This window comes from Pseudopodoces humilis, chromosome 11, assembly GCF_049639895.1.
Source record: "Pseudopodoces humilis isolate 2021_Gansu_Grassland_sample_001 chromosome 11, ASM4963989v1, whole genome shotgun sequence".
Classification (NCBI taxonomy): Eukaryota; Metazoa; Chordata; class Aves; order Passeriformes; family Paridae; genus Pseudopodoces; species Pseudopodoces humilis.
The window spans coordinates 20,770,013-20,794,895 of NC_142210.1; the positions used below are offsets into that span (position 1 = coordinate 20,770,013).

Below are 24,883 nucleotides of genomic sequence, written 5' to 3' on the forward strand. Positions count from 1 at the left end.
CATTGCACCTCTACAGAAAATAAAAGCTGTGAAACTATAGTTATAAATGATCATGGCCATGGATCAGCTCTCATTCAACAGCTTCTTGTTAGCTTGCACTTGATCATTGCAGCTTTCCCCCCAGCCTGCCTTGGCTCCTGGAAGAATACAGTGAAATGCAGCTTATATTTTTAACCAAGGCAGTTTTCATCCCTCATTACATTACTATCAGCTCATCCTGGCAGTCTCAAACATAATGTCATAGAACAGCTTGGGTTGGAAGGGACCTTAAATATCATCTAGAACATCTCAACTTACTTTCTTAATTCTGGAACATCTCAACTCACTTTCATAATTCTGGGCCAAACTGTCTGCACATAAAAAAATAAGGCTATGAAGATAATTTCCATACACACCATGTTGTACCTTACATCACGTCCAGTCTTACTCTTTCTGTCCACCAATAGATCAATATTCCCAGTTCAGTCAATACTCTCAATATGTTTTCTGACAATAATTTTACACACTTGTGGTAAAAAAAGAGTGGCTTTTCCATTTTCCCTCCACCACTTCCAGCCACCAGCTCAGTGTTTTCTTTAAGACTCAGCAGTTTCATAGACATTCAAAATATTGCAGTCATACTGTGGTCAAACAACATAAACCCAGAGCATCTTCATCCTGGCTTTTCAAAACTGACCCTTTTCTGGCTTTATTAATAGAGCTTGTCTTAATTGCATGAATCTCTCAGCTAGGTAATTTGTCAAGGAGGTGACTTCTGATATGTGTGTGATTTAATCTGGGTCTTGGAATGAGCCTCAGGGGCTCCTCAGGTTTATGGCTGAGAAAAGGAGTTTCATGGGGATTAATGTAGGGTTTTGTGGGGACTAAAGGGGTCAAATGGGAAGAGATGTGGGGCAAAGTGGCAGAGCATTGGATACTAGGTTTTATCAGTTTGGGAAATTGCAAACATCAAAAAATAAAATGTTATTGGTTTTACCAATTTTTCCCATACTAGAATTTGTATAAAATACACACATAATATATGGTATACATAAATATAAAATACTGTAATCTTGATTTATCATTTAAATATAGATACATCCAATGAATCAAGCTCTGAAAGGGACCTCTTATTTTCCTGCTGGGAACTGTCTTTCATCCAATTTAAAGTCTTTTTATAGGTTGGCTTCTCTGGAAGGCAGTCTCCAGGATTGCTCAGCAGCTCAGCAGCTCTATTCACATGATGCATCCATCACTTGCCTTTCTCTGCATTTTGCTGAACACCACACAATGTAAAAAAAAATCTTTGCTTTTGCCCATTGTTACACAATCTCATTCTCTCACAGCATCACCCTTGTTTCAACATAGCCCTGGTCAAATTAGGAATAAAAGTTATCCTTTACAGACACATTTTTGCAAGAAAAATGAAAATTGTATCTTGAAGCCTCATTTAAAGAGATTAAATAAACTGAAATTTGTCACCTGCAGATGCTGCTGCTGCTTCTGTATTTTTACTGTTTGGCAAAATTATCTTTAGAGATAACCCTTGATTTCAAGAGACCATGGCCTTGAATCAAGTACTTAGATCTGGGGCAAGACTCCAGAAGCTCCAGCCTCAGCTCTGAGACATGAGCAGCAGGGCCACCTGTGGTGGGAATAACTGGAATTTCTATCAGGGTGATGGTGATGTAATTTGGGACAGCTTGGACATCACATGAAAGGCAAAGAAAAATAAGAGACAACATATCCACAAACACAGACACAGACACACAGATTAGCAAGGAGTTTCACCTCAGGAAATCGTTGTGGCTCCCTGTTCCTGGCAGTAATGTGTCTGCAAATGTCACCCAGCAGCAAAGCATCACCCCACGAGCAGCCACAGAACACAGAGGAGACCAAAGGGGTGATGAGAAAGAGATTGCCAAATACTTTTGAAAAAAGTCAGGGATTGGGCCTGTTGGGAGAAAAATTACACAAACAAATAAACAGCTTTTGCCAAGAAAACCAAGACTGAGGGAGGAAATTGCCTGTGCCAGTCCTGGCCACAGAGGAGAAGGCTGTTTCTCTGGGAAGGACAGTGGAGTCAGATTAAATATTTACTTCTCCTCCTTGTCATCTTCCTTCTCTACTTAATGACCCTGACAACAAAGCTGGTCACAGACAACAAATTTGGTTCACCTGGTCCTCAGACCAAAGCTCCCCTGTGAATGGTGTGTGGCTCACTGAACTGGATTTTAACAGATATACATGGCATGGGAGAATAATTAGTCCAGAGAAGCTTCATTTTCTTCTTCCCTTTACAGCAGAGCTCAGTCATCTGCCATTGGAAGAAAGACCTCTTTTATCTTTATTACAGACCACCAATTAGAGATAAAAAGGAAAATCCACATCCCATGAAAGGCTAATTCCATTCTCTGTTCTCTGTGAGCACATCTACTGCACTCACTGAAACAAGAGGAGGCTTGGTAGGCCATGGCAAAGGATGCACCTTTAGAACCTGGAAGAGCCACAGAGGGCATGTTTCTCCCAGGAGAAATGAGAGCCTCCACGGACTCAGTGCTGGGAAAAATGCCTGGAGTTTCATGTGCTGGTGCCCTGTGTGGGGAGCTGACCTGGAGCCCACAGGCTGGAGAGCCACTGCCACTTCTGGGGACACTCAGCCTCGGTCGCTGCGCCAATGCTGCCCCTGGTAATCTCCAGTCTGTGAGGAAATGAAGTCACAGCAGCCACTGGAAAAACTTCAGGAAAGCTTTCCATGAGGCAGCAAGGACGGAAAACCATCACTGACAAGGGGTGAATGAGCAACAGTGGAAAACCCTGTCTCTCATTAGCAGTTGCCACAATGTATGGATTAGGAGGATTAATCTGGTCTCTGGTGCCATATGCTGCTCCAGGTGGGATGGGGCAGGACTTGGCTCCACTGAGCACTCAGAGTTTTAACAGGTTAATACTGGCAAGTTTATTTAATGCACTGAGCTCAGTTCCTGTTGGCTGATGTTAGTGTTGGCACAATGAGGCTGATGAAAACACTGTGCAGATGTCCTCTGGTGATCCAGTCCCTCCCCAGCTCTTGCAGCTATCAGATAATAAACTCTTTTTCCAAGGTGGCTCTGGCTGGTGATTCACTGCAGATTCCTTACACTGGTTCTCCACTTCCTTTTGGGATGTGTCTGGACTCCTTACCTAACTCACTTCTTTCTTCTCCACCACTCTTGTCATTGGCTAGTCACAATTCCTCTGGGATTTCTTGCTGCTTGCAGAGAGTGGAGCTGAACTGGGAGCAGGGGGGAAGCTCCAGGACTGCCCTGGTGATTACTTCACATCTCACTGCTTTATTTTAAACTACAAATACTTCAGCTGGCTGGAATTCTTTCTTATTTTTTTTCTTCTTTTTTTTTTCCCCCCTCTGTTTTTTTCCTTATTTTTCTTCTTTAGGAGCTTTTTCTCCTAATTAAACTTGTTTTCTCTACAGCTAATTCCCTGCTAATGTTTACTATACTGTTATATATTATAATAAAAACATATTAATTAAATCTATACTCATTACATTGTTATATGTATTGTAATTATTTATAATATTTTAATAATTTTAATAATATATTAACATAATTGCAATTTATTTAACTATTAATATTGAAACACAATGGCAAATTTAAGCCCCTGCCTTATTGAAGCCTCCATTTAGAGTATCCAGAGCAAATATCAGTTCTCCTATGGGAGTTTAATTAATTTTTGTCCATCATTTGTCCTTCTTACACATCAGCTTTGCTATCTTACTCCTACTTTTCATTAAGTTCACGTTTCCTACAATCATTGGTAATGAACAACAGGAAAATTTTGGGAGGATGTTGAATAAACAGTGGCTCCTTATAGGTATCTGTTGTTCAATATTCAAGTGGAGGTATGGAAAAAGCAATCCATAGGGCAATTACTGCCTGTAAGATCTTGGGAGCATGAGGAAAAAAATCAAACCTTTATTCTCTGAAGAGTGGTGGCAACACATGGTGGGACCACTCTTCCAGTTCTCTTGACAGCAACCTCTACCAACATGAAATCCAGGACAGATTTTGGCTGCTCTTAATCCCACGTATCCTCTTTTCCAGCCCAGGAATAAATTCTGAGATTCTGAAGCATTTCAGCTTTTTACCATTATTCTGCAAAGGCCTGTATCAGTGGGGTGGGAAGCAGACTGTGAAAGGACACATTGGAAGAAGTTTTATGCCTGAAAGGAGGAATAAGTGTTTCACAGCATCCAGACAGTTCCTCAGCCTGGGTGTGTTGTCAGCTCAGTGCCCAAATTCCAGGCTTTTCTCTGTATTTTCCTTTCCATGGGAAGGAAATTTGTATGTCTGGGCCAGATTAAGGTCGCTGAGTGGTGTAATCAGATTCTGAGGCAGAATAATCAAGGTCCAAGACCATGGGACATCCAGAGGTGTCTCCCCACAGCTCAGCTGAATTGTCACCTGGTAGCAGCAGCTCTTCTTGCCTGTGGGGGACAAAGCCCTTGATGTGATCTGCAGAAGGCAGGCTGCTCCTGTGGTGCTGACTTTTCTCTGATTTTCAGCTGCTGAAGCATATTAAACAAGCCTTTTCCCACTGTTACTCTGCTTTAGTTGCCATAGGGATGCCTTGTGCCTGCGACTGGCAGGGATCTCAAGGCCATCTCTCTGGTGATGTGATGTCTGCTGTCAGGGAGTAAAAGCCCTGACTCATTTGCATTTCACAGCTACAGTGATGTTTATTGCCAGCATTGGAGCAGAAGAAAAGAATGATTTGTTTTACTTAATTTATTTTTTTTTTCCTATCAGGCCAGTTACAATTCTATTTTATATTCCCTTTTAATAGAAGTCAACATGAATCAAGCCTAGAAACTCATCATCTGAGGCAAGAAATGCAGTGGTGACCTTCTCTGCAATCTAAAGATGTCACACAGGTTTCCAGGAAACATAAAGCCTAAGGATTGATCTGTGCATGGGGGGAATCAGAACTGATCTGTGCATGGTGGGTGGCAGTGGTCAACTGTGTGCTTCAAAAGGCATCCTCAGCATTAGCCAGTTATCTGCAAGGGAAAAGCAGCCTTCCTTACACTGTGTCATGTCAATCTGCACAAGGACATGGTGACAGCATTGTTCCTTAATTAAAAATATTTTGGGAGTGAGATGTGATAAATATGAACCTCTGAGGAGAGAAATAAAGTGAATGTTTTAATAATCATCCAAGTGAAGTGTGAGTTGTGATTTAGCAAACAGTTCTGAGGAGCTTGTCCTTATTTTTAAAAAATAACTATCTAGATAGAAATATAAATGAAATCTGTAACACTTCTCCCTGTCACAACTGACCATGCTGCACCTGGCACTACAAGAGCCAAGGATATTATAGATTATACTGTCTTCATCTGCAATAGGGTGAGAAATGGGGGACTGTGCTAGCAGTGTTGAGGAAGGGAATTAATTTCCCCTTGATGTCTTCCCCCCAAAAGTTAAGGTGAATTTTATTCTTCAGGACCACTGCACACAGGAAGGGCAGGGACTAGGGACCAAATTGTGAGCTGAAAAGGAAAAATCAGGGGAAAAAAAATCCAATAACAATGTACACATGCCTATGTGCCCTGTGGCATCCCTCTGACACTGATTTTGTAGTGATTGTGACTCTGAATGTAGAAAGTAATGAATCTTAATAACACCTTGTCTGTGGGAAGCTGAATGAGTTTTGTAGTTGAGTGGTTTTAGCTGAGCTTTTCCTGGAGGAACAGAAGTGCAAATTGACCTACACTTTCATTAGGGGTTTGTCTCCCACATGAGTCTCTGAGATGATGGAGAGGACAAAGTGTAACTGGAAGAATGGATACTATTAGTGATCTCTGAAAGCATCTTTAAAACAGCTTTCAGATTAAGTCTCCAAATTAGCTTGGCAGAAGATAGGGCTGCCTTCCATTCCTTGTGCATGTGAGCAGATTTAAGACAGACTATGCCCAAACTACAGGGCCAGTAGTGCTTTCCAATTATGGGTTACATCCAAGCAGCTTTCGACTCTCTTCCTCTGTGTTCAAAACTCCACGGGAAGGAAAGGCAGGGAAGTTCTCCCCATGCAGGTTTCCAGCTGAACAAGACCCCACGAGAAAAGAGTATTATCTTTAAAGAGTATTTCACACACAGTCTACATGTTACCAGAATGAGCACCACCCCATCCCTCGTGTGAAAACAGATGTCATCATCTCTCTGTCACTCCCTGCTGGTCCTAATCATTGCCTTCTCCCCTTGGATCTTTCCACTGCTTTCCTACTCCATTGTTATCTCTGCTTTTTTCTCTTCCCCATCTCATTTCCCCTCCTGCTCCACCCTGCTCCTTCCCTTGCTTCCCTCACTTCCCTCAGTCTTCACTCCTCACATGGGTGAAAAATCCTGATGGAATAGGCAGGATGCTGCCAAACAGGCAGGAGGATCTGGCAGAGGATAACTGGATGTACAGACAACTTCAGACTGTCAGTGTTGCCTGTCAGCAAGTGGCAGGGAAGCAGGGGCTGCATCGCATGGCAGAGTGGGAAAATGATGCTGCACCCCTGAATCCTAGCCAAGGCTGCCAAGGCTGAACTGAAGAGCTTCAAAATACCCACGCTATCAAAGGGGTCCCACTGAATGATTCAGAAAGGCAGAAAGCTTTCAGGCTTGACAAATAAAATTGCAAAGCGACATCCGTGAGAAGTAACAAGGCTGAGCGCAGTGTTTGGAACTTCCCAAGGCTTCGCTTGCCCTGCTCCCGGTGCTCTGAGTGTGTTACCTCCCTGAAAACAGCGAGGCCCGTGTGAAGCAGGAGACACAGGGCAGAATAAACATTTGTAGAGTGAATGACTCACATAGAAACAAAACCCTTCTTGCAGTTAAAGCCCAGGAACGCATCCTAAATCCCTTTGACTGAAGCATCTCAGGATACCCTCAGCACGCTCAGTAACTGATCCGTGGCTGCTGACCGCAGGCACTGGGCTGTTCTGTGCATCCAGCCTGCTCAGTGCTCCAATAGAAAACTTGGGAAAAGCATCACAACTTTCCATTGAGAGACTTCACATCTCTCTGAGAGCCCCATTTACATTTTTAACCCCACTGACTGTTGACGCATTTGCTCTAATAGCATTCGCAGACAAACCTGGGGAGCTCGGGGGCGCAGAGTGCTCCTGATTTCATGTGGATTGCTGGCGCTTTCAGCAGACATTTACCAGCAGCTGGCAGCTCGGAGATACAGCATCTATTCTTTCCTTTCACATTTGCCTACAGAGCTGTAAATGTCAAAGCCTTTCAAGTGCCCCTCCAACAAAACGAGTTAGTAAATCAGCAAATGTGGCACCGCACACACTCATGTGGTGCATGTTAAGCTACTGTACTTCATTCACTTCTTTATCCGATGGCTCCGTGAGAAACAGAGCTCGCTGAGGCGCCGAGATGCCTTAGTCATTTTGTTTGTTTTTTCACATGGCTACTGTTCTTGTTTTGTTTTTTTCCAAAAGCTGCGTCAGATGTGCTTAGCATTCAACTCAACTCGATACATTGGATGAAAAGGCCATTTTCTCTTCACTGATGAAATATAATTGAACCCACTTATAATGAACTCACATACCAAATAATGAAACTCCATTTGTGTGACCGGGGCTCTTTTCTGAACCCCACAATTCCCAGTCCCCTAAGGGAATGTTTTATGTGCTTTTCCACCAGTTTCACTGAGATCACAATTTGGCACATCGGCTTTTTGCTTTGTTCTTTATTGTCTCTATACCAGAGAGAAGCAAGTTTGTAAAAAAGAAAAGACAAAGAGTAGGAGCAGTTTAATTAGCAATCAGTGTTGTTTGAAAACCATCTCTTTAGCACACAGTTTTTCCCAGTCCAGTGTTTTAGCATTCCACTTCACTGCAACTCGTGGTTTCCTGGGTGTCTTCTTCACCTTCAACCTGTTTTAAGCTGTCTCCTGCAAATTCTGCAGGAAGCTGCCAGTTTTGGCACAGCCCTGCAATCTATTCCCTTGAAAGCCATCAGGGCCTTGTTAAGGAGCAGAGCAGCACAAGGCAAACACTTGTATTGTGTCTTTGGGGCTCCCACAGAGACAAAACTCTCCCTTTGCTTCAAATATGGGAAGATGTCCCCAGCCTCCTTTACGTGCAAACATCGTGGATAAGGAGGGTACTTAGCCAAAAAGTCTCTGTCTGACCTCATGAGCGTATCTGGAGAATGTCAGAGCTGCTGGCTGAAGATAAGGAAGAAGGCTCAGCCCCAGACAGGGAAGATGTGGAAGGAAGGGTGGGCTACGCTGTCTACACATGCTGGATTTTAGGAAAAATAAATTTATTGTGCACTTATTAAAATCTGACTGCCTAAAGCCAGGCATTTCTTTTTCCTCTGAGCTCTGCCCCGTGGAGAGAAATGTATGTGAGAAATCAAACCAACTGAAACAGCCTCAGGTTTTCAAAGGAGTGATGAGGTTTTTTTTTAAGGTGACATTAACCTGGAAAATTTGGGAATTTGCTAAAAAAATCACTAAATTTGAGCACATTGCTACTGTCTGTTGCCAGCTGAGCATTTCCATCAACAGAGTGGCTGATAACCCCAGGTAATGTGGGAAGGAGGTGCCACCAGAGCCCAGTGGCACAGCAGAGCCGTGGGACTTTATCATGGGATCATTTTGGGAGAGGTCCTGATACATGGCTGTTGTCTGCCTTTGCTCTCACACAGGAACAAATCACTATGGCCTTATGCATGTTGTTTAAAATCAGCATCACCATCAGGTTTATTTGTCAGGACCTCATGTGAACATGATGCCCTGAGCAGCCTCACCTGGGACCTCAGCCCCACCTGGCCTTGGGCGCTATTTAAGCTCAGCCCAGGGCCTGTTCCTGTGTCTGAGCTGTGCTATGGACTGTGTGCTGCCTGTGGCTCTTGCTGTAAGTAGTCTTGAGAAAGGACATTATTTCTTTGAGCTAATTGTAGGCTGAAAATAGTAGATAATGAGTTCTGTGTTAAATGTCATTTTGCTCCTTCTCTGAGAGGGTCATTCTGGCATGGGTAGGGTCTCTGAAGATATTTTTGTGACTGTCACCCTGTTTTCACTGACAAGTGGCATTTTTAACCATCTGACTGGTTTCTTTATGTTATAGAATTTATTGTCAACAAACAATGCTTTTGTAGGCAGGGACTTTAAATTCTGGAATGTACAAATAATTCTAGTTCATGGGGAAGTCCTCATCTTCCCAACTGAAGTGCACATCTCCATGAGTGACTCTTAGCTGTGGGTCTGGCTGGTGACAAACCACATCTATCAGGTTAAAGAAGTGGTTGTACCTCTGTGGAAGCACCATGCAGGCTGAGGAGAGCTGCTGTGAGTGTATGTATGCCAGCCTGAGAATGGAATGGGAGACAGAGATGATGGGGAGCTCTTCCCTCACTCTGGCTGTAGTCTGGGAAAGTGGATGGTTGCAGGATGCTGTTTTTTGAACACCTGGGACTACAGGGGTGGCAGCACTAGGCAAGACTCATCTGGTTTGTTTTTCTCGGGCTCCTTGGCTTTTCTGAAGTCCCATTTTATTGGTTCTGTGTCTAGCTGACCCCTCATTGTGCTGAGTTTCAGGTCATGTTGAGGCAGGTCACATCTCTTATTTATCATTCTCATCTTGTTTTGAAAACTGCTGAGAGGCTGGACTAGGTGAGTTAATACCCAGCTGACTTTGCCCTGTTAAGTGAATTATTACTAATATCCATGGAAGGAACTCCTTGGAGGTGCTGCTGAGATAATACAAATGCCAGTGGTGTACAAAATAGAGATAAAGACAGAGGCAAATGCCTAGCAGAGAGCTGTTGCCTAGGAGCAATAATCTAGCAAGGTCTGTGCCTGGGAGCTTCCTGGTTTCAGTTTCTTGCTAAAGTTAAATAGAGTTTCAGTGGAAATCCTGATGGCAGCTGCTCTGGCTTTGGAAAAGGCTGGCCTTTTTAAAATCAGTGCTGAGAAGCCTATCAGCTGCTCCTGTAATCAGCAAAGAATTAAAGTGTGAGAGAGACTAAATATTGCTCATTTCTTAAAATGAATTAACTGGTGTACTGCAGCCTGGCTCCTGAAGCCCCTGGAGCTGCAGACAGGCTCCCCTGCTGATGTGAGTGATGTCCCCTCACTCTTCAACAGGAGCTGGAGTGGCAACTCTCACTTGGGTTTCAAAGAAAATTGCATGGCACTTCAAACTGGGAGCTGTGAGTGAGGATGGAGGCTGTTGGTTATTGCCGTGATGAAACTAATCCAGTCCGGAGGAGGATAAAGGGTTGCTTAGCAATACTTTAGCAGTGACTAACAATGCTTTATGAGGCTTTTACTGTTGACCAAGTCTTTAATAGTGGCTCAGTGGGTTTTTTTTAGTGGAATGTCTTTACTATTTTTGTAATGGTCTCTCCTCTTGAGAAACTGTCAAACTCATCATGTATAATGAACAGACAGCAGTCAGCAAGCATTTGATTGCTGCTCATGTGTTGGTTTTTGGCCTGGCCTCATTAAGATTCCTTATCTCTACCTTCTCTTTCCCTAGGAGTTCTTAAATTAGCTACAGAGATTAGATTATTTAAGTGCTTTTCATACAAATGCCTCCTTCTCTGTTTGTTTTTCCTATGACACCCCTGTGTCCATGTGGAAGCTCTTTTTGGGTATTAAAGGAGAGATGTAAGGTTGTCTGAACTAGTCCAGAGTCACATCTTGTAGAAAACTTTATCCTGGTGAAACTTTATTCTGTGAAGCTCTTCAGCAGGGTGAGATGTATATTGTTCTGCTCAATATTCCTTGACTATTAAGAAAAGTTGCCTTCTTGAAGGCAGGAGGCTGCCGTGTACCATACAGTATTTTAAAATAATTCCCATGAAAAGGTGTACTGAAGGCCAAGTGTTCTACTCATGGTTTTTTTGGCTAAGTTGCAAGCACTCAGCAAATAAATGCCTCTTCCTCTTTTGTACTGAGGCATCTGAGTCATGGCTGTCACTGTAGAAGTGTTTTGAGGGAAGGAAAACTCATTAAGGCTGAGGACTGCATCTGGATCCTTTAAGCATTCCCCATGGCCATATCCATGCTTTGGAGTTGATGCTATCAGGGGAAGCAGTAGCAACAGAGTAATCCCCAGCAAAGCACAGCTCACATTTTAGCTGTGCTCAGAGACTACTGTGCAGGCAAGTGCTGCTGTGGGACTTCACTGTTCCACCTGGTGAACCCTCAGCATGGGGGCCAGAGCTCCTTGCTCCAGCTGGGAGCAGGGATCCCCCTCAATCAGTGCCCTGGGAAGTGCAGGGCTCGTGGCAGCACGAGGGGTTTCCAAATCCTGGTAGCCAGTGTTGATCCAACAGCCAAATAGGAATCCTGAGCTCTGCAGAGAGCAGCATGTGGCAGGGCTGCCAGGGCTTTAGTGAACCCACCAGGTGGGATACAACAACCCTACAGAGGATGTGAAATTCTGAATAGCTGTGTCTCTGCAGCCTCCTGAACGTTCCTCTGTTATAATATTGATTACTATGAATGAGATGAGTCTCTGGTCTTGTGAACACCAGTGCAATTTCCAGGACTCTGGAGGATGCTGTCCCTCAGTCCTTTAGCTCTAATCTGTGCAAATTTGGGATAAATAAGAGAAGCTCAGCACATTAATGGGATCTCCTGGTGCTTGCTGTGTTCTGAGATTCACTTTTTTAATCACCACAGGAATTTATGTACCTGTCACTATTCAGCTGGGAAGCTGAATTTCTTTCAGCACTACTGGTTCCATTAACTTCTTAAATTTCAGCACACTTAGGAAAAGTGGAATTGAATGTCTAGGAGCTGAAGTGGGAGCCTGCAGCACAGTCACCTTGGTTTGAGGTGTGAGGCACAGCCTGGTGTGGTTTTGTGGGCACCCCAGGTGAGCTTTTCCCCTGTGATGTGGTGACTGTGCTGCTGCTCAGCTGCAGAAAGGATGCTCCTGGTGCCCCCAGAGCTGAGCCAGCTGCCCTGTCACCCCTCTGTCATTGTGCTGAATCACCCAGGGAAGGTTTGGTGGTTAGACACTGTGGAGCACAAAGTCACCTCTGCTCTTTGAAGTTTCTAGGGGTGAGATGAAGAAAGCACTCTCCCTTTGAATTTTCTCTAAAGTCTGTAGTGTTGCTTTAACCTCAACAGCACTGGCATGGAAAGGGAGAATGGGAATGGACTTTGAAGTTATAATTTGTGTTTTAGTTGTTCCCAGCCCTAAAGTGAATATTACCTTAAAATCCAAAACTTTCAGTTCATCAGAAATTGCTTGAAATCTGAATGTTGACCACTAAACCCGTGAGTTAACCACAGAAGTGGCCTGGATAAATGTCATCTTTGATCCTTTAACAATATTGTCAGAGCCTCAAGCACAGCAAAGAATTAGCAGTGACATTTCTAGGGAGCTGCTGGAATCTGAGTCTCCTCAAGAGTCCTTCAGGCTTTTTAAAATTGGAAAGACATCTTCCAGGTTAGATTTAAACAAGAGAATCACTTTACCACTAACCTCATACCACTGTTACTTAATGATGTGTGCTTGGTGTATTAACACAGACATTTCACTTGCATTTTATTTCTGGTATTTTTATAAGGTATTTGTCTAGCTATCTGTGGGAATCCTGCAGCACAGAGCTATTCCTGCATGTCTGGTTTTAGGTAGTCTCATGAAATCAGTGTTTTGGTGCTTTCTTGGTATGTGTAATAAAATCCAGCATATTCATCTTTTCTGCTCATTTTTTCCAAGCCTGTCTTTCTCAATGGCCTTCAGTGAGTACAAATATCTGACACTGGAGGTTTATCTGAGGCTTTTCTAATACCCTGCTGTAGCTGACTGCAGTCATTCCACAATATTTATTACCTGTATGTAAGGCTTAGCAGCTGTGAGAGGAAGGGAAAGCCACACAATAACAACAATATGTGTGAGACTTAGCACATTCCCACCAAGTGCAAACTTCCACTTTGGAAGAAGGATGATGATTCCTAATAAAAGCAAATTTGGGATAGGTTTCCTAGTATGAGTCCCCTGTGATAATCTGAGGAGCCTCACTTGGCAGTGCTCAGTAACAGGGGTGTGTGCGGGCATGTGAAGTTCAAACCCCTTTTGGGTTCTGGGGCTTGTTTTTCTGTTTTCTGTGCCCTCCCTAGAAGTGTAAAGAGAAGAGAAACATGCACCTAGCACAGGATAACAAAAACATCACTGAACTTGGGGTTTTCTCTGGGTGGGGTAACCAAACTGCTGGCAGCTGCCTGAGGTTTAGCGAAGGGTGCCAGGCTTGCCTTATGTGCTTTATCGACCCTCACATGAAAGGGTTGAGAAGCTGATTTTTAAATTAGAAAGGGCTTTTTTCTGAAGTATTTTTAGGAAAGGCAAGAAAAGGGGTATGATTTTTTCAAGAGAAGCAGGTAGGTAAGGGAGGAAGAGACAGGAGTTCCCTCATAATCGAGCACTTATTTCTTTATGGGTATCTCCTATGCACACAGAGGAACACACTTCTGAGCAGAGGACTCGACACACAGGGAGGCATTTTAATCCCCCAAAGGTAGGAAAATGTGCTTGAGGTTTGTATTATTTGTCTAGATTTTTATCTTCTGAGCCCTAGCTGAGCTGTGCCTGTTTTGGAGCTGGTGTGCTGGCTGTGCACGTGTCACACACCTTTCCCTGTGGCTCTGAGCACAGGCAGGAGCCCTCCAAAAGCACAGGCCTGAATTGTTTGGATGGTTTAGTGAGCTGAATCATCTTGCCCAGGGTCAGACAGGCAAGGTGAAAGCAAAGTGGTAGGAATAGTTGACTTGGACCAACATAACCTGTGTGGGTGACTCAGAGTTGTTAAAGTGACTCAGGTACACTGAGACACCCTTAGAAACAAGGGCTGGGGTGAGAACAGGGGGCAAGGCTCAGACACCAAAATTGCACTTTCTGATTCAGACCAACAGTCTGTGTGGGTCTCAGCTACTGAGAAGAAAATGACTACTGTGGCTGAATCCAGGACAACATCCTTCTGCCCCTGAGGCCTGGTTCAGCATTTGGGGCTTTGGGCTTTCTAGAAGGTAAAAGACTTCTGCTGCATATGGACACTCCAGCAACTTGGTGTTACTGGTGTGAGTGGGAATTTGCCCTGGGAAGCAGACACCTATCAGCCAGGCATCACTAATGTTGGCATCTTGGTCTTCTGATGGGTCTGAGCTTCCATAAATGGGCTAATCATCAGTGAAGGCAAGTAGAAGACTTCAGTAGGATTGAGCTAAATCTCCTAACTGGCAGCTTACAGGAAAGAGGAATAGTGAAGCCAGGCTGGCCATCAGATTGTTTGTGGAGTAGTTGTGTGTCCTTCTGTTGAGAACTTCTTTACAACAGTAGCCTTTGAGAAGTTACTGTAATTTATATAGATACAACTGCATATAGATTATATATAGAAATAGATATAATAATATCCAAAAGATATATATGTAATAATGTCAGTGCTTTGAAATTATCTTCTGAGTGTGTACATGTACCTTGTTTCAAAGGAACTTGATAAGAATTGGCTCATCAGATTCTTATTCATCAGCCTTCAAAGACAGGGCTTCTTTTTTTAAGAAAATATTACCATTAACTAATGCCTTTACTTTTCTTTGATCTTTGCCAGCAAATATTTTTTCTTGAATTTCGTCTGTAGTCTTCCTGCCACGTACAGTTTATGGCATGCACACTTATTTGTTCTTCGATTGGCTTCCAATTAGTTATCAGAGGCAGTTATAAAAACTTCCATCCAATATTATGAAAAGGCTTTTTTTTTTTTTAAAGAGCTGTAAAATCAGCCACACACTGTTTCCTTTCATGTGGCTTGACTTTAACCAACACTGCCCTGAAGGTAAGAGATGAGGAGATGAACTGCTCCTGAGTTTTGACGGGCATTTGCAGTCAAGTCGGATGTCAGCACAAAGCAGGAAGCACTTTGTCAATAATAAATCAGGTGTCCCAAGGAGGAAAAGGTTGACAGGGGCTTCAGTGGTGTTTTGTCTCCTTATTAGTACCTGCACAGTAGGATTAATGTCTGGTGTGATGTTTTCTGAGGTGAGTCAAGTGTAAAAGCTCGAAGCTGGATGGAAGCACCAGGGTGTGCTCAGGAGCCAGATGGGGGCTGGGGATGGAGCATCCACACATCCCCCAGCACAGCCATAGCCAGGGGTGGGGAATGTGAACTCCTATAACCTCCTGCACACAAGGAAACGCAATTGCACTTCACACACTTGAAAATATGTCCAATATTTCCAAGTATTCAGTAAAAGATCTTGTTTGCTGACAACAGCTTTCTTAGTGCTTTTCCTGTGTAAGGATTACTTGGCTTTGTTTATTTACATGCTGTGTTGTCAGAATTAAACCTCTCTGTGTGAGGAGCAAGTAGTCTCAGGTCAGTCCTCTGCACTGGACATGTGTCATGGCAATTGGATCCAGACCTTCACACTTGTCACCCTTCCTGCTCTGCCACTTACGTTTACACAGTGGCTGGGATATTTCAGAACCCTCTTCCAGTTCTCTTGCTGTGACCAGAGCAGGAGCTGCCAGCACTCCATTTTTACTGTCCTGCTACCAAGACAGGTGACCATGGTTGGTGAGGTGCTCATGAAAACACCACCCAGAGACACCTGAGCATCCTGTGGAAACCTGGGGGGCTGCTGCTAATGATTTCCTCCTGACAGGACAAACAGGATTTTTTTGTCTAGAATTGCACATTTAGTGGTGAAGGTATTTTTTTAAACAAACAAAATGACCTGTGTCTCAGTGCTGTAGCACTATTTAGATCCTGATTTGCCCTATTAAGGGGCATCACGTTTTTGAAGAGCAGGAAAAGGGTGGCAGACTGGTCATGTCACCTGGAACTGCTGTAGCAGAGTCTTATGTGGCATCTTCATTAGAGCCCTGGTGGTATTAATTACCCAGAAAACCCATTTGTGGGCAATGACAGCTCAATAAGGAAGCATGCTGAACCGAGATGGAAATTATAACACTTGCAGAGAAAATGGTTTCTGCAAAGCTTGCTGCCCCCAGGAGCAGAACTGCTGACTTGGAACCCCAGAGACTGCAGAGGTTGTGGGGCAGGAGTGTGCTGACTGCCTGCCATAAAGCCCTGGACTCAGCTGTGCACACCATCACCTGCTGTAATTTTGCCTGACTAATGATTATAGGTTTAGGCTTTAATTCTGCCATCTGCTCTGTGTAGAGATGGACACCTGCACTGGCTGCTGCTAGAGGAGGACCCACATTCAGGGATGATTTTTGTTTCCTGAAATGCCTCACAAATTCTGCCTTTCTATTTTGGCAGAAATGTCTCTCAACACATTTAAGATTTATCCAGTGACTATGATAGCTCAAGACTGTGGTTAACCAAGACCACTGAAAACAGCATTGCTGTTTCCAAAACCTAAGTAATGTTAATGTTTCCACAAACATCACACAGCATTTCCATGCAGTTTAGAAACTGCAGTTGAATTATGGAGAGTGAAATTGTAACACAGGCTTACGTAGGTCATTAGCTATCAGGGCTTCCAGACTTCCCTTGTCTGGATGTGAGAGTATCTTGGCTTGAGCTGTAGTTATTGTCCCTCTGGGCAAAAAGACCTTGGGAGGTGAGGTTGGCTGAAGCTGCAAGGAACTTTCCTTTGCATTTCTCATTAGGAGCTGGTGGATGGAAAATGTAAGCAGTGGGATAAAGGATTCCAGGGTGATGCTGACCCTGAGCCACAGCTTGAAGGGTCAGGGAGCACAGATTTGGGGAAAGGATGGTGATGTTTGTGTGGGAGGCAGAACGAATGGAGGTGATGGGCTGTTTCACAGAAAATGAGTCAGAGCTGGGAGGAACCCATGATCAGGAATGACGTTTGGAGCTGCAGGAGTCAGGGACACAAGTCTGTGATCTCATGCCTGGAAGGTGGTGCTCAGATCTGTACAAGTATCAAGATGTGAGGCAGTGAACTGGGACTTGAGTGCAAGCACCAGCCTTACACACAGAGATAAAGGTTTTCTTCCTGAAAGCAGTGCAACAACCCAGATCTTTCTACTTTGCTGCTGTAAATTAAAGTGTTTTCTGGTGTATAAATACAGGCCTGTGTCAGAGCAGGCAATGGAGAGACTATAACTTCATTGCTTCAGGTGATGTACTGGCATTCCCTGATGAAATCCATAGTTTTACAGCATAGTTGCATTTTAGATCCCATCCAACCTGCAATGAATCCTGATTATCACCATATTAGTTACAGCACTTGTGTCAGGCTGAGCTCAGCAGCATCAGCCCTGTCTGCTATAGGTCTGTGCCGAAGAGTTTTGTGGAGTCAGGGCCTTTATACCTTTATTTTTAAGCCAAGCATTTAATTTTGGGTGTTTTACCACTGAAGTGTATTTAAGTGTCTCATCCTTACCTTCTACTTTTACCTTTGCATACCTGCACAATCTAAGTTTGATATTCAGTAAAATGGATACCCACCTATACTCAAATTTAACTGCTTTGAAATCAAATAGCAAAATCAACCTTTCTGTTGAGACCCCTTAGCATCAGGGTGAGACAAGACTCTGTGTGCAGCATCTTACCTCTAAGAGGTGGGAGTGGATTAATCCATCCATTTTTGCATTGAATTAAACTGGAAGAACCTGTAGGATCTGGAGAGGCTTTGCTCTGCCTCTAGAGTATGGATAGGCTACAATCACTTAGATTTGAAAATGTTCTCCTTGTCAAGGGCAGGATATTTCAATTTTGACTCTGTGCAGAGCTGCCTGCAGTCAGTGCTGCCCTGTGCAGGTGTCAATACTGACATTAGGCTGCGAGGTTTCCTCCGCTGCCGTGTCTTCCTGACGCAACCATTAAATTAACAGCTTCCTCTGAGGGAGCTGGAGGTTAACAGGATGTCAATTCATAGAACAAATTTTCTTAATGTCAGTGCAGAGCCTTTGTTGTCCCTGTTAGTCATGGTGCCAAAACAGAAAGGTGTTTCTGCCCGCAGGGGATCCCATCCCCAAACTGGTGTAACTGGTCAACACCCTTCCACTGATTCCTGTGGCTTTTGGGGTCAGCCTTTGAGCATGGAACAGTCTGACCCTCCTGACTAATGCAGAAATCATGTTTGGAAAAGCTCTGGGTAGAGCTGATTCCATGCTGGGTGTTTTTTCCTTGTGTTTATAGTTATTGAGCATTTTAATACTGATAATTATTAAATAGGGTCACCTGGAAAGGCACAAGCACTCCAGCTCTTGCCAACAAACCACTTAAGCATCTGCTTAGAGATAAGCACACACATTAAGGTAAATGAAATTGCTTCTGGCCTTGGTGTTGAGCAGATGCTTACAGTTTTTGGATTAGGTGAAACTCCTTGCTTGAAATCATCATCTTTTACCCTTAATGAGTTTCTAATATGATAATTAATTTTCATTAACAAAATATAAAACACTCCTCATGCTGAAAAACTAGATGGAGTAAGGTAAAAATTAGGTTAAAGCTTCTCTGTGCAGCTCCTTAGAGCAATGCCATTCATTAGAAAGGAAAGATGTGTGTGTAGTGAGAAATTACTGCATGTGCACTTCAAAATACCTTGTTGGAGCTTAAAATATCAGTTTTAAAATTGCAGACCTGCTTTGGATGTTGCAAAACAATGTATGGAGAGACAATATCTCACTCTGAAGCATACCTGACCTTATCCTGCTAGGAATTCTGCAGGAGTGTGCAAAAGGTGGGAGGGAGAGAGCTCCTGGGTTAGTGGATGTCCTGAAGGGAAAGATAAATGGCAAGAAGCATTCTGAATCCTACTCCTCCCTTGGAAAACCACTGCTGTGCTGAAGTGTGTCAGCATCAAAACAAAGAAGAGATCCTTCCAGAGAAGTCCAGCACAACTGGGCATTCCCACTGCCTTCCATGGGAAACTTCATAGCCCTGGCCCTTCTCTTGGTGACTGTTTGATGGTTTTGTGGGGTGTTCCCAGCTGAGCCATGGGCAGTGTGTGCTGGCATGTCCCCCATGAGCAAAACTGAAGTGGGGGAAAAAAAGTGGAAAAACAAATTACCATCAGATCTTGTGTGGGAGTTATTTTGAGCATTAAAGATGGATAACCTGTCTTTTTGGGAGGAAGGCAGGGAAGTGAAGGTGGTGAGTTGAGTTGAACAGCACTTGTGTTACAGGGATCTGCAGCATCAGGCTTTAAAATAACTCATTAAAATCCTGATTTGAGCTATGCCCACAGTGATGGAGGAAAGGGCCTGCCCTGCTCCCACATGCAGATGAAGATTTTCAGGGCTAGAGCTGAAACATTTGTCAAGTGAGTGCATGAAGCTGAAGGTTACCTGTAGGCAGCTGTTGCTCAGCCTGGGGGTGTTTATATGGCTATTTAATTGCATGTTGCTCAGTACTAAATGATTGAGACTTACATGAATAACCACAGCAACACAAGTGCTGCTGCCTCTGAGATAAAGGATCTTATTTGAGAAACAAATGCTTAACTAATAATACCCCAGGCCCTGTGCACTTTTAAAAATCTGTACTTATCTCTGATAAGTCTAGTTCTTAAAAATAAACCAAAAGCATTTGAAGGTTTATTTTTTCCCCCCTCCATTTTTCTATTCTTTCCCAGGTTGCAAAAATAACATCCAATAATGAAATGAAAACAAGCTGAATTGTTACATTCAGTGGAGGAGGGAAGAGGTACTCACAAACAGCTGGAGCATGTCTGGGCCAGTGTCTCGGCTCCTTTCTTTCTGCTCATTCAGTGCCCCTCCAAGAATGCAGACAATGCTGGCCACGACTCTTTCATATTTGATTTCCACACTTAAATCTGTGCTTGTTAAATGAAACCCCATTGTCAGGCTGGCACACACCCACGCTGCCTCCTTGGGTCCCAGTGCAGAGCTTGCTCTGTGGGCAAGTGTCCTGCTGCATCCCTTCAGCGAGGATCAGGTATGCAAAGAGCTCTTTGCTCCTTTTGTGATGCTTGTGGTGCTGCAGCAAAAGCTTCTGGACTCCTCTTGCAGCCACATCCATGGATTGGCCTCGTAAATCTTGGTCTGAGGGCAGACAGAGTGCTGCAGGGAAGGGATGAGGGTTTGGAGCTGCTTCAGGAGTGGTGGATCAATGGGCACTCAGCTGGAGTCGGTCTCTGGGAAAGGTGCTGGGAGAAAACACTTGGGTAAACAGGGCCTGGTTCTGCCCTGCTCAGGGAGAGGGGGCAGATGGGGATGCTTTGGGTCTTGGTCAGGTGCCAGGGTGCTCTGCTGGGACAGGACCATTGGGTCCAGCATTTCCAGAGCTCTGCGCAATTAAGGCAGAGATGTTGTGTGTTGGGAGCAAAGCAGGGATTGAGTAACAAATGACCCCTTCATTTCCCCTGTAAAATACCAAGGAGGGCATGAAAATTATCAATGTGATTAATAAGCTTAGGGGATTATAAAACACAACATCTGTCCAGTCTTTTAGGCTGCAGACCCTTCAGGCCTTTCTCCCCTGTTGGTTCTGTGGTCCAGTACCTGCCTCCGCAGCCCTGGTGCGGTGTCACTTGTCAGCATCATCCCTGGGACAGGGGTGCCACAGAGCTGAGCCCACTGCAGCACAGGAGGAGGGACAGGAGCTGTGCCGTGGGGTGTGATGCTGGAGCCAGAGAAAGTGCTGGCAGTGTTTTGATTCTTCAGGTGTCCCGGAGGAGTGCACTGCTGGGCTGTTGTCATGGAAACACCATTATTTTTGGGGGTCTCCAGACTGGCTCCAAAGGTTGAAGGGAAGGAAAACCCCAAGGGGTGGCAGGCACAGGAAGTGAGATTTCTCTCAGCACAGCAGGACTTGTGATTATCTGAACCAACAGAAAGGCCTCCAAGGTGGATGGGCTGAAGGAATGACAGGGCTGGAAATTGATGCCTCACCCGTTGCTCCTCTGCCCTCACCTCCCATCCTCCTGCGCTGTCAGGGTGCTCCTGCCTGAGGCTCTGCCTGCAGCAGGGATAGCCCATGCTGAATGCTGGTCACTTTTTACACCTCTCCTGCTGCTGATGTCTGTGTTGCTGTGTTTATCTCAGCTCTATGTCTGTGCAGGTTTTGGTGGCTCTGGGTGTCACTGGCAGAGCAAGGTTGACAGGCACAAGGAAGAGCAGAAAGGCAAATCTTCATGTTCTGTTCTCTGTGATGTCAAAATCAAGCTGTGTAATTTCCACAGAAGTTCTGCCAAGCCTTTAAATCCAGAGGCCCAGGCTATGCATGCAAAAGGTGTAATGGGGCTGAAGGGCCGAATTAAAGGTTCATAAAGTGATCTAATGGAATGAACCACAGGGCTTCAGGGGTACTTCTGATCCCAGTGTGAGTGCATTTGGGACCTGTCCTTGCCCAGCTGTGCCACTCTCCTGGCAATCCACCTTGCCAAGCGTGACTGAGTCTTATCTTTAAATGTGCAAACTGGAGCAGCTTCACAAAGTCCTCACAGCAGCCAAAGCTGCACAGAACACAGCCAACCTCAGACATGGTGTTTGCAGGGTGAGGGGGCACACTCAGCACGTGGTGGGTGTTTGCAGAGCTTTGGGAAGCCAGTGCAGGGGAAAGGGAGCAGGACTGTAACCAGGTGGCTGATCCCAGCCAGGGAGCAGTAGCAGGATGGGCCAAGGAGCAGGGAAGTAACAGCAGGAGCAAATTCCACTGAGGCTCCCATGATGCTCAGGATGTTAAAGGCAAAACTGGCTTCCACTGAAATGGAGACAAAAGCATTTTATCACTTTTATGACCTGCTGAGTGAATATTTTTTTTCCTTTAAAAAACCCCAGCTCTTTAAAGAGTATTTTTGTATTTCTTCATTTCCAACTTGGATAAACCCTCTTTTAAAAAATATATTTAATCTCCTTTATTCTGTGTCCAAAAAAACAATGTGATGGTAAGGAAAATTAGTAGCTTGAGTGTCATGAACTTATTAAAGAAAAATGGAGATTTTTTTTTTTTTACAGGGAAGACCAAGTCATTGAATCTATATTTTACTAAGAATACCATAAGTTGGAGCAGGTACACAGTTTGTCATATAGTGTTTAAGGACACTGGGTGGCCTTTAAAATTTAAATTGCATAGTTGAATACAAAAATTCTTTGTTATAAAACAGAAGATGTGGTAGGAAGTGGGAGACTGACTGTGCTGGTGGGACATTTAATGTGCACCCTCAACAAGCCCTGCACAGCACATGTGAGCCACAATATTAACAAGAAAAGTGGTTTTATTTTCAAATACATCATCCAGGTTGATTCTGTGCTCCCTTCCTGCCTCCTGCATGTGACGCTCTATCAACTCCTGTCCCCCTGCCTGGTGGCACCACCTACCCCTGCTCTCAGCAGGATTTTGGCATGGCTCAGCTCTGGGGTAGGTGGGTGAAAAGCTTTGCTGGGTGCTCAACTTCCCTGGCTCTCGTGCTTCCTCCTTGTCCCAGCACATCCCTGCCCTGGAGGGGTTTGCTATGGAGCCAGTTCCACCCTTTGTGCCAGCTGAGAGGCTTTTCTATGCTGGGGGAAGCCTTAGAAGAGCTTTTAGGAATAATTTAAATTTTCTTTGATCCAGCAGTTCTGCAGGTAGTAAACTAATGCTGTTAGAGCAGGCAGTAACCAGCAGCTGTGCTGGAACCTCTTGGGGAGCAGAAGGGGCTCCTCTCTACCAGGCTGGAATGACTGTTCTGTGTTCCTCCCCTGCCCAGTGCTCAGGGAGGGCTTTAAAAGGGATTGGATTGTGCACAGTAAAGGCAGGACCATGGTTCTGCAGGTGAGCACTCCAAGCCAGTTGGGAGGGCCTTGGAGGAATAGCTCAAATTCACATTTCATGGACTCTGATGTGACCCCATGTCCTCGCTGTGCACTGCGTGGTCACAGAGAGGGTGTTTAGTGTTGGCTGCCAAAAGGCCACTGAAAACTGTTCTGTGCATGTCCTGCCTTTGCTGTTCCGTGCTCCTGAGTGTCCTGACCCTGAGGAACCTCGGGGCACTTGGCAAGACGTGGCCATCCCTTACAGGATGCCTTGCACACCACCACGCTGGCACTGACCATCACCACACTAACTTTAATTCTCATGCTGACAAATGGAGAGCAGGGAAGAAATTCAGGATGTCACTAACAGGAGTGCCTGGAGGAGAACCCAGGCAGTGCAGAAGGAAGGTTATTAGGGTTATTTCAATTTCTGCTTTATGCTGTTTTTTTCACACTGTCAGTCTGGGGTTGGTTATTTTTCCTGAGTGCTGCCAAAGGCCCAGCAGACACTGTGTTATTCACCAGGTCCATCAAGGCAGGGTATGTTTCATTCCTGTCCTTATTTCAGAGCCAGTTTTGTCTGGGGAGAGTGTCTGTGACACACAGGCACATGTTCATTTAAATACAGCAGCACTGGCTCTGCCTGGTGGGCTGGAGTATTTTTCCCATGTAAGCATCTTGGACCCATGTGTGTCTGTGCTCCTGACTTCAGGCTGGTGAAGGGGAAGAAGAGCTGAATTTCTGTGAAAGGCAATGTCTGTGTCTGAGATCACAGAGCAGCACAATCTGAGCTGTGATTTCTGCTTCAGCACAGGAGACTGTACCAACACAGAACATGGAGCAGTGTTGTCCTGTGGCTGTTTTCCATTCTGGCATGCTAAAACACAGTAAGACCCAGGGGGGTTTTTGTGGCACTTTCCATTTTTGATTTAGGGAATTTGAAAAATACTTGTCTTGAGGCTGAGCCTGAAGTTATGATCTTGGCATGTCCATATCATTAAATTCCCATGGATAAAAGCAGAAACATCTGGATTCATGAGTGGATGTTGGCTAAATCCACCAGAAAAAAAAAAAAATCCCTTCAGGGGATCCTAGAGGGTTCTAGCCAGGATAAATAATACAACAAAACAAGAGTGCTATTAAGAATAATTGTAATATTGAAGCTGAATTATAAAATGAGGGCCAAGCCCTTTACACAATCTGCTTTTCCAGCAAAGAGCCCTTCAATTTACACTTAACACACATGTGGCTGATGGAACAAAGGAAAAGTTGAAGGAAGATGAAAGCAGTGCAGAGATTATTCGGTCTTGCTGGTTTAGCTCCAGGCACATCGTTTAAATGAGTAGATGATCAGTTTCCAGTTTGTTTTAAATTTTTCTGGCAAGAAATTTTACGCTCTATCCCAAAGTTGGATGTGCTTAAAACTGTGTTTTTATTTTAAGGGTCTGCCATCTTTTTTATTTCTGCAGGCAAGATTCTGGAAGTGCTCTGCAGGACACAGCTGAGGGGCAACCCAGTTGTGTCACCAAGGGGGTCTTGTCCCTGTTCCTGGCTCTATGGGGGAACAGTTTCTCCTCTTCTCTCACACCTCTGGGAGGCTGAGCCCTGCCATGCTGAGCCACATGCTGTACCTGAGTTTCACAGCACCCAGAGTCAAGGGAAGTGGCCAAAACTGTTCTGTCCCACACACTTGCAGCCTCTTTGGCTGCACCCTGTTGTACCAGCACTGCTTGCCTGGTTTAAAGCTAGTGGATGGAGAAAAGTTTTTGTACTGCTTTCCCCTTACATCTCCTTTTCAAGAATTCAGGATTAAAACCTGCTGAGCAGCACATCCTCTGCTGCCCAGCCCCTCCTTTGTGGTTCTTCTCCTTGCAACAGGTCTCCAAAGCTGCCACCAGCACCAGGCCATGCAGGATGTCTCCCTGTGGTGGGCTGGATCACACCCATAGCAGATGAATAAAGAGTAAGTTACACGTTCCTGAAAGTGCCCTGAGAACACAAACCTTTCCCAACCACTACAGTCAGAGCCTCTCATGACCTGGACTTTGTCCATGCAGATCTGCCTTACCCTCACTGACCTTGCCCATCACCCTTCCCCATTCCTGGAAAACCTCTTGGATCTTTGCCTGCTCTATCTTCATCCAATGCATCTCAGGGTGAGTTTCTTCACTGTGCAATAAAACCCCC

At 44.6% G+C, this 24,883-nt stretch overlaps 1 long non-coding RNA gene across 1 annotated transcript; it reads left to right on the forward strand.

The window, feature by feature from the left end:
• The first annotated feature begins 8,871 nt into the window (after window positions 1-8,871).
• LOC148183625 (uncharacterized) lies at window positions 8,872-24,883 on the forward strand. The gene is made up of 3 exons (XR_015773514.1): window positions 8,872-8,902; window positions 24,575-24,659; window positions 24,754-24,883. It is a non-coding gene; the product is annotated as an uncharacterized LOC148183625 (long non-coding RNA).